Here is an 8,015-nt window from a genome sequence, read left to right on the forward strand (position 1 = left end):
ATTCACCTGGAGAAAACTGCCTCTTTGGAAGGTGGAATCTACGGCATTATACCCCACTGAAGTCCCCCCCCTCCCCAAACCACACTTTCCTCAGGTTCCACCCCCCAAATCTCCAGGTGTTTCCCAACCTCGATCTGGCAACCCTGAGCAGAGATCAGCACCAAGACAGGCATATTGCATCTGTTTTGGAAATCTGCCCTGGAAATCACCCAGTTTTAATCTCTCTAAAAAGGAAAACACCCCCCCACCCCATGCACACACTCAGGAGTCATTTTGTAGAAAAATAGGTGATGGAGCTCATCCAGGATTGTTATACAACTGCACCTACTATTCAATGGACAAGGTGGGAAGGAGGAGGTGGAACTCTCAGAAATGTTCAGGAGTGAGCTCCTGCTGAATCCGAGGCCTGCACACACTGTTCCCAAAATTCATTGCCGGGTCTAAAATGTGGGGGAAATAAGAAGAATGGCCACCTATGAAGTCTTACTGTGTCCTTCACAATGTCCTTCCCATTGCCCCAGGAGGGGCAGAGGTCAAAAGAGCCAAGTGCAATTTCACCCAACAAGGCCAGCAGCGAGGCCAGGACTGGTGGGGCAGGACTGGCCTCTCAGGGGCAGGGATGATGCCACCAGGGCAGGCTCCAGTGGGGGACAATCTAGCCAGAAGGAAACTTGCTGGAAGCCAGTCACCCTCTGGCTATCCTGCCTGGTTGTGAGGAGGAGGCAGGAGTCAGAAAATGGTGGGGCAAAGGCCAGGAGTAGGCCAAGGGAAGAGGTAATGAAGGTCACTGGCCTCTTAGGCCAGGGATTGGCCAAGGCACCAACTGGGTGGAATCTGGCCTGGGTCTCTGTCTTAGATAGGGTTGCCAATCCCCAGGTGGGGGCAGGGGATCACCTGGTTTGGAGGCCCTCCCCCCACTTCAGGGTCATCAGAAAGCATGAAGAGGGGAGGGAAATGTCTGCTGGGCACTCCATTATACCCTATGGAGACTGATTCCCGTAGAGCATAATGGAGAATCGATCTGTGGGTATCTGGGGCTGGGGGCGGGGGCGGCTGTTTTTTTGAGATAGAGACACCAAATTTTCAGCATAGCATCCAATGCCTCTCCTCAAAACACCCCCCAAGTCTCAAAAAGATTGGACTGGGGGTCCAATTCTATGAGCTCCCAAAGAAGGCACTCCTACCTTTCATTATTCCAAATGGAGGGAATGTATTTAAAAGGTGTGTGTGTGGCCCCTTTAAATGCATTCAATCATGCTTGTCACACCCTTGCTCCTGGCTCCACCCCCAAAGTTCCCAGATATTTCTTGAGTCTGATCTGACAACCCTAGTGTTAGAGTGGGGGAGCAGCATAAACAGAAGAGGTTAAAAGGGAAACTCCTGGTGCTTAACTATTGTCTTCTCCCTGCATGAGCTGCCTGTTTGCCATAATGCCTGTGGATTTTAGTGGCACCTGGAACTTTGTTTCTAGCAATAATTTTGAAGGCTATATGCTGGCCTTAGGTATTGATTTTGCAATAGAACAGCAAAAATGCTGAAACCTCAGTAGGTTATTGAACAGAACGGGGACTCCTCTACCTGCCCAATAAGCACTTTCTGGAACTATTCTGTCCAGTTCAAAATTGGGGAAGTGTTTGAGAAAGGCAACAAAAGTCTGGACAACAGGAAATGCAAGAGTGTGCTCACCTGGGATGGTGACAAGCTTGTTTGTGTCCAGGTGGGAGAGAAGAAAAACAGAGTCATTGGATCGAAGGAGATTAATTCTATTTGGAACTCCAGTTTGAAAACCAAATAAACAGGCAGACTTTCAAGAGAGCATAAAGCAAATCCCAGAGACGTAACTATACAACTTTGTGGAAGAGCTGATGAGTAGGTGTTGAATTCAGAAACATTAATCAAGATGGCAACTTTACAAGTAAAATGTTTTGTCAATTGCATTTTCCTAGGGATCTTCAGATCAGAAACTGTAACTGCTACCAGCACTTATCAAAGATAACTTCTAGCAATGCAAAAAAAGAAAGGAAAAGAAAGGGGAAAACCCAGTGAGGGCTGGGGAGGAAAAGCAGGCTGAACTCAAGGCTGTAAGAACTGCTGCTTGTGGAAGAGAGGAATGAGGTGAAGCAACCCCCACTGCTTCCAGTGAGGGCTCTAAAGAACTCAGCGCTTGTAGCAAGATGGTGGAGAGACAGCCATAAGAACATAAGAGTAGCCAGTCCAACACTCTGTGTCACACAGTGGCTAAGGAAACAGGTGCCATCAGGAGGTTCATCAGTGGGGCCAGGAAAATAGAAGTCCTCCCACTGTTGCCCCCTCCAAGCACCAAGAATACAGAGCATCACTGCCCCAGACAGAGAGTTCCAACAATACACTGCAGCTAATACCCACTGATAGACCTCTGCTCCATATGTTTATCCAATCCCTTCTTGAAGCTGGCTATGTTTGTAGCTGCCACCACCTCCTGTAGCAGTGAATTCTATGTGTTAATCACCCTTTGGGTGAAGAAGTACTTCCTTTTATCTGTTCTGACCCGACTGCTCAGCAATTTCATTGAATGCCCATGAGTTCTTGTATTGTGAGAAAGGGAGAAAAGTACTTCTTTCTCTACTTTCTCCATCCCGTGCATTATCTTGTAAACCTCTATCATGTCACCCCTCATTCGACATTTCTCCAAGCTAAAGAGCCCCAAGCCAGGCAGGACTGGTTAAGAGGAGGGTCACAGGAGGGCCAGCAAGAGGGTTTAGGGGTAGCACAGGATTAAAGTGATAACATGTTTCAGGTTTCTGAATGCTGGTGCAAGATGGGAGGGTCTGCAAGATGGGAGGACATTTGTCAGTTGCTCAAAGGTAATGAAAAATTGGCTGCTCTGTTCATGCACAAAAGTGGTGGTTTTGTTATCTCACATCAATCTCTGTTTCTTTGAGGAGACAGCAGACCTAAATGGTCATAATTAAAATAAAAAGAAACTCAAGACCCACTGTACTGACACAAATTCTTTTTTTCTTCATAGAATCTTTCAGTCACGCACTTACTTTGCAGACTGTGAAGTGCTGCATATCTAGCAATTACATTTTGCAACGCAAGGCACAAAGGCATAAGGTCTGATTATTTGAAAAATATGACTCCTCCATCTCTACGTGCTGGAAGCCATTTGTTTCCATGGGAACAATCACTTGTAGCAACAGGTTAGGCAGCCTGTATCAGCACCACGTTTGTGTGCATGCCTCAGGTTTTCTTGAAGTTGGTCTAATTACATAGCTTATCAGGATCTAATTTTTATGGCAGCTTTTTCATCTTCTGTCTTGTCCCACATCTGATACACAGAAAAAAGGTGATCATTTCAAAAGCTGATTATTTCTGGTGAAATAATGCAAAAAGAAAAAAAGTTTGTTTGGTTTCACAAATGAGAAATTTAAGTAAGAGCCATGATGGGGGCAAATTTCCCTCGGATTGATTCAGAATAGAACTGTGATAACCCAGAGACATGTAGTTCTTCAGAGCACCTGTCCTTCTTACTGTGGATATTAGATGCCCTGTGAAAACAGAGATTTTCCAAAATACTCTTCACCCTAATTTTTCACCAGATTTTTGTATTCTTGTTTCTGAATGGCACATTACAAATTCTGAATGCACCACAGATAGTTCCTTAGTTTTAAAAAAAAAAAATTCCAAGTTTTTACAAATTATGTGCATACAGTTTGCTCATACCATCAAAACCCTGGGTTTCCAATCATGTTATGAAAACTGTTATATCTTCACATTACCCTATTCATGTACATTGACAACATGTATCAAGAAAACTGCACCCTTATGGGTGGTTGTATTGCAAACATAATGACTGCACCTTTCCCCCAGTAAATATCACAACCTCTTATCTAGTTTGTTGGCACTGGCTCTTGCTATTGTAGATCCTTCTGTGAAATCCCTCTCAGAGTTTGGTGCTGGCTTCCTATATTTCATATTACACTTTTAGATTTTACAGTCCATACCTCTGGCCTAAACTTTCTGGTAGATTCTACCATTATTTATTTACAACTTTTGTATTATGCTCTCCTTCCAAGTTTAGCATTGTGTCCATGAGGATTACCATTAGGGTTGCCAGCTCTGGGTGAGAAATACCTGGAAATTTTGGGAGTGGACAGGGCAGGGCAGGGTTTGGAGACGGAGGGACTTCTGCGAGGTCTACAGAGTCCACCCCCCAAAGCAGGCATTTTCTCAAGGGGAACCGATCTTGGTTGTCTGGAGATCAATTGCAATATTGGGAGATCTCCAAGTGCTTCCTGGAGATTGGCAACCCTGACAAACTGACAGAAACCCTGCAAAGCGAGCAATCTCTAGAGCCTATATATCTGATTCCAGATCCAATGGTGACATGCTGTCTATTTCTTCAGTAGTTCTTTGCCTTTAGAGGTCCATGGCGCAGAGTGGTAAAGCTGCAGTATTGCAGTCCAAGCTCTGCTCACAACCTGTTTTTTATCCCGGCGGAAGCTGGGTTCAGGTAGTCGGCTCATGGTTGCCTCAGCCTTCCATGGTCGGTAAAATGAGTACCCAGCTTTCTGGGGGTAAAGTGTGGAGGACTGGGGAAAGCAATGGCAAACCACCTTGTAAAAAGTCTGCCATGAAAACGGTGTGATGCGACGTCGCCCCAGAGTCGGAAACAACTGGGGACTACCTTTACCTTTACTTTTTTTTTTCTTAGCCTTTAATCAGCTACCAGCCTTAAGAGCAGCCCTTTGCTTGGCCCTAATGAAGGACAAGGCAGAAGTCTTGGACTTTTACCCAGGGCTCCAAAATCAGTAAAACAATCCCTTGAACTTGGAGGATCCGTGGTGACAAATAAGGAGAAAAACAACACCAGACTTAAAAGTAGCATTCCAGACAAGGCAGTTTTCTTTATATATGAACATATGAAGCTGCCTTATACTGAATCAGACCCTTGGTCCATCAAAGTCAGTATTGTCTACTCAGACTGGCAGCGGCTCTCCAGGGTCTCAAGCTGAGGTTTTTCACACCTATTTGCCTGGACCCTTTTTTGGAGATGCCAGGGATTGAACCTGGGACCTTCTGCTTCCCAAGCAGATGCTCTACCACTGAGCCACCGTCCCTCCCCTAATATAGGTCTATTATATAGGTATATGTGCACATGACCCTGAGCTCAGGCTAGTCCAGTCTCATCAGATCTCAGAAGCCAAGGTGCGTCAGCCCTTGCTACTATTTGAATGGGAGAACTCCAAGGAATACCAGGGTCATGATCAGAGGCAAGCAAGGGCAAACCACCTCTGAACACCTCTTGCCTTGAAACCCCTAGCAGGGGTCACAATAACAGTCCTTGCCTCGGTTTGGCCAAGAGCAGCGCATTTATTATCTTTTATATCAGGGGTGGCCAACGGTAGCTCTCCAGATGTTTTTGCCTACAACTCCCATCAGCCCCAGCCATTGGCCATGCTGACTGGGGCTGATGGGAGTTGTAGGCAAAAAAAAATCTGGAGAGCTACTGTTGGCCACCCCTGTTTTATACTAAATGCTATCAGGACACCATCTTGTTAGGGTGACAGTTTTGTGAATTTTAATTTCTGATTTATTGTTGTAATCTAATGTTGTCACCCACCCTGAGCCCATTCACGGGAAGGGCAGGCCACAAACTGAAATAAATAAATAATAAATAAATCAGCTGTGACTTGATAGCACTTTTTACCATAAATCCATATGGTCAGCCAACTCCTTAATGTTAGGTTCAATTCCTGTGTGCTACTTTTTTACGGGCTGGGGAGAGGGAGGGATCTGTGGATTCTATCCTGGGAAGGGAGGGATTTGGGGATTCTGTCCTCTGGGCAGAGTGAGCAGGGAAAACCAATTCTCCTTCACTGGCTATCCAAGGATATTGCAAGAAAGGATAAAAGGTGACTGCCTAAATGCCTTTCAAATTTCTGAATGCCCCTCACAATTTGTAAACCACCCTGTAAATAATCATTGTACTATACCATTCTTGAAAAGCTTCGTGCACATCAGGGTAACTTTCTAACAATGAGTTCACACCAGCACGAATTATCTTTCAACATGCTGTGACTTACCAGGAGTAGCCTCTTGGTACACTGTGCGTCTGGGTAGGACCAGGCTTCTCTGCTTCACCTCCAGATTTATGACTGGTTGCAGAAGCATAGTAAGATTTTCCTCGCCACTCAACAAGGCAGTCCACTCCAGAAGTCTGGTTTGCACATCCTGGTAAGATCGATGCTGCTTGGCAAAAAAGTTGTCTGAATTCACCCATTGTTTCAGGAAGATCAATACGCTTACCACACAAATTTAAACAAATGCGGAACATGCCGCTGTTCTGCTTAGCAACTGGTGCTGTACCAATAAACAAGACAAGCTTCCTCAATCAGGAAAAGAGGGTCAGATTACCTTCCATACAGAAAAAAAAAGTTCATTTGCAGATAAACATGTGCTGCAAGATTTTCCCCATTTCCTCCCCATCAAATAATACAGCTGATTGAGCTTGTTGACATGGAGTCCTTTAGATTCTTTCCACATAGATTGCACATTGACCTCCAGTTGGTGCAGCTTAGTCCCAGAGCCAAAGAGCTTCATATGTGTGCCCAGGTCTGTCCTTGAGTCCACCCCAGGGACTGTCAGGCAGACACGCTTAGGAGTTCCTGGGTGAGAACTGATTTCCAAATGCAGTGAGACCCAATTCAAATCTGGCTGGACAACATCCTATATACACAGCTGCCCTCTACTGAGAGAGATTATTGATCTATAAAGGACAGTACAGTCTACCCGGGCTGGCAGCAGCTCTCCAGAGTCTCAGGCAAAGGCCTTTTGCATCACTGACTCCCTCATACTTTTAAATGGAGATGCCAAGGATTGAACCTGAGATCTTCTGTATGAAAAGTAGATGCTCTACTCCTAAGCCATGACCCTATCCAATCAGGTGCAAACCTGCAAAGTCAGCTTCTCCCTTTGCTGCCTGTGCCACTAGTTGCGGCCTGGGAAAATAGAACCAGAGAGTGATGTTCAAGAATAACTTTGTGTTACAATCAGAATGTTGCTCTCAAATGGCAGAAGTTCAGGTGAGGTGTTGTTTGGGACAGAACTTGAATAGAACATTTCTGACAGCATGACCTTGCATTAGTGAGAGGGAATTCTAGGATATCATCCAACAAATGTTAAGCACATTTTAGTCCTGTTGGATTTAAATGTCTGGAAGTTATGGATATGCTTAGTTTTCTCCTATTAAAATGCTCAGGATTTGAAAATGTTTAACTTTGAGACTGGCTTGTGTTTCTGAGGTTAAAAATTGCTCCAGGTGGTCAACATGGAGGGTCAGCATGGTGTACTGGTGGACTTTGATCTAGAGAACTGGGTTTGATTCCCCACTCCTCCACCAGAAGCCTACTGGGTGTCCTTGGGTCGGTCACAGTTCTCTCACAACTCCTTCAGCCCCACCCACCTCACAAGGTGACTTTTGTGGGGAGAGGAAGGGAAGATCATTGTAAGCTGCTTTGAGACTCCGTAGGGTAGAGAAAAGCGAGATATAAAAACTAACATTCCTTCTTCAGGATTCTGTGTTTAACATCTATAGCAATGTTGTACCCTGTTGCATAGTATTTCCTCTTTTAAGTTTAAAAACGATCATTTTATGTTCTTGTTTGCAGCATTTGCTTTATTAGAACAAAATGGAAAGAAAATGTGTACCTTTGCAACGGGCCAATGACTGCAACAATAAAACTTGAGTTAATTGTTTCTTCTGGGGGAGGGGGGAACCCCTAGAACAAAACAGCGTTAATTATGGCGTCGCCAGAGATACCGCCGTAGCACACACAAACACCATTTCAATGCGGCCCAGTCTTTCCCAAGCATTCTCCCCCCACCCCGCCCTCCACCCCCCCTTCTCACCGCTTGTTTGCTGCTGCCAACCAATGCAAGACGTGCCTTCTGTTGTCCTCCGCTGCCCATCGATTATCAGCATCATAAAAGCCACTGCTTGCCACTGGGGGGCCAGACAGATATGCTAATTC

General features: G+C 45.2%; 1 pseudogene; it reads left to right on the forward strand.

Annotated features, from left to right (window-relative positions):
* Positions 1–1,389: 1,389 nt before the first annotated feature.
* LOC132582599 (retinoid-binding protein 7-like) lies at positions 1,390–1,821 on the forward strand (annotated as a pseudogene).
* The last annotated feature ends 6,194 nt before the right edge of the window (positions 1,822–8,015 follow it).

Source organism: Heteronotia binoei, chromosome 14 (assembly GCF_032191835.1).
Source record: "Heteronotia binoei isolate CCM8104 ecotype False Entrance Well chromosome 14, APGP_CSIRO_Hbin_v1, whole genome shotgun sequence".
NCBI classification, from domain to species: domain Eukaryota; kingdom Metazoa; phylum Chordata; class Lepidosauria; order Squamata; family Gekkonidae; genus Heteronotia; species Heteronotia binoei.